The 2,500-nt window shown below is 41.4% G+C and overlaps 1 pseudogene; it reads right to left on the minus strand.

Moving 5' to 3' along the window:
- Nucleotides 1–2,500, minus strand: part of LOC137990732 (uncharacterized) — a 12,572-nt pseudogene that overhangs the window by 9,101 nt on the left and 971 nt on the right.

Below are 2,500 nucleotides of genomic sequence, written 5' to 3' on the forward strand. Positions count from 1 at the left end.
GGAAACCACTAGTACCTTTGAGTTAGCCGAGTATCCAAGGGCACTCTTCTTCTCTGATGGCAGTTTGTGACACTGCGCTGCCAAGAGCAAGCTGATGAACATCCTAGAAAGCCTTTTACCGGCCCAACAGCAACCACAAACGTCTACAGTACAACCTCACTCTGCAGATCCCTCCAGTAGGCAAGTGGTCATTATTGATGCCATGGCCGTCGTTCAGGCAATGGGAAAGCCACCGTGGATACGAAATGGGCGTGACCTAGCAAGCCATTTCACAGAAGTCATTGATTCTAAGTCTGAAGGTGCCACCGAGATGCATGTTGTATTTGACCGCTACGATATCCCAAACTCCTTAAAAGAAGGAACGCGCCAGAAACGAACGGGCACAACCACAGCAGTGGTAGACAACATCACGATGAAGGATCTTTTGAGCTGCAACCAGAATAAGGAGACATTGGCAATCTTCCTTGCAGCACAACTGATCGAGTGCAAGAAAGACTCGCAGACGACGTATGTAGTAACCTCTAAAGGTGACTGTATGACTGTATGGCTTCTAATAGCCTACCGATTCAGCATTTAAGGAGTGAACAGGAGGAAGCAGACACTCGTATGCTCCTACATGCTCTAGACGCCACACAGAGAGGAGCAACGTCCATAACCATTCAGAGTCCAGATACAGACGTACTCGTTCTGACGCTCTGGATTTACAAGAGACTTTGTCCAGACACTGCAGTCATTGTTGGAACAGGAGGAAAACGAAGAAGTATTCTACTAGGCCCACTCTACGAGGCGGTAGGAGAAGAACTTGTGAAGGCTTTACCTGGCTTTCACGCTTTTTCAGGATGTGATCAGACAGGCACTATCAGTGGAAAAAGCAAAGTGTCTTGTTGGAATACACTAAAGAAAGGCGAACGATCAGTACTCGATGCCTTTTCCAGCCTGGGAACCACCGACACCATCCCAGATGATATATATACATGACGCTAGAGCGCTTTGTCTGCCAGTTGTACATCCCATCGACACAGCTAAGAACCATAGGAGAGGTCCGATGGTTGTTCTTTAGCAAGAAACAACACGTAGATGAACAGCTGCCCCCTACTAAAGCGACTCTACACCAGATGACAAGACGTGCTAGTCTCGTTGCATTGGTTTGGAAGTCTTGCGACAACCCAAATCCCAGCATTCCTAGCCCGATATTATACGGATGGCAACAAGATGGGGATACACTGCATCCGGTTCCAACCACACTCCCACCTGCACCTAAGGCCGTACTGCAGTTGATTAAGTGTGGATGCAAAGGAATCTGCATCACAATGAGCTGTACGTGCAGGAAGCACAAGCTAAAATGCACTGATATGTGTGGTTCATGCAAAGTGAAATGTACGCACAGGAGCGGTAACACTGATACAGTTGAGCATATAACAGGGGATATTAGTGACGACGAGGACCTTCATATATAAGTTCTATTGGACAAGGAAATGCCTTGCTTAATGCTAAATCATTTATGCTTTGTAATTAAGCATTCCTTAACGGAACATTAACATTTGTACAGCAATGACACTCGACTTTTGTCATAATTCAAAAACTGTGGAAAAGGGATTGGGGAGGCTTTACATGATAGAACAGACTTAAAAGCGAACGCATGCACAGTTTTGTGCATTATGGGACCATTTTGGGACATATATATATCAAATCCCGACTCGAGTACCCGGTGTTTTGCAGGTCAAAAATCTAATTTGCATAAATTAATCTTAAATGACTTTGAAAAACTTGCAGACAACTTTTTTACGATTCAACACCTCTTAAAGTATAGATTTCTTCAAAGAAACTAAAATGTTCATGAAATGCCCACGGGATTACACATGGCCCCAGACTATTAGTTTAATTGGAGGAAATAAGCTTCGAACACAGATGAATTTCGGTTAACTGAAAAGATTTAAATAATTCATGAAAAGGAAATTTTGGTAAAATACAGTATCAGTACACACTGTCATTAGATAACAAGTCATTTAAAATTATTATTTAAAAAAATTCAAGTACTAAAGAATTTCATTTGAATAGTTATATAATCCAGCCTTCAGTAAAATCCAGATTGAATTTTTCTTAAATCCCTCAATCTTGAGAAAACAAGGCAGTCATTTATTTATTCCATGCGGACATCTTTTTGTCTGCAGTGCTTTTTCTTGTCTTCCATTTTTAGAGCTGTTTTTAATGATGTCAATAAAGTACTAATTTTTTTTTTCAAGGAAAGACAATATGAATTTATATGTACCTTACAATCCATAATAAATACCATTGATCCTCCAGTGTATGGATTTCTTGTCATAAAATTTGCAGGTGTTGGGTCATCTTTAAAATGCAGCTTGATGAACTGGCGGTTGCAGTCCGCCCCATCAAGAATACACCAGTATATACTGCAAATAAAACAATATTGGTAAATGTCTGTGAACGTTTTTGTTTCAGTTCCATGTTGCAAGAAGAAATGTGGAGGACTTAGCTGTGA

The sequence above is a fragment of the Montipora foliosa genome, chromosome 2, assembly GCF_036669935.1.
Source record: "Montipora foliosa isolate CH-2021 chromosome 2, ASM3666993v2, whole genome shotgun sequence".
Lineage (NCBI taxonomy): Eukaryota > Metazoa > Cnidaria > Anthozoa > Scleractinia > Acroporidae > Montipora > Montipora foliosa.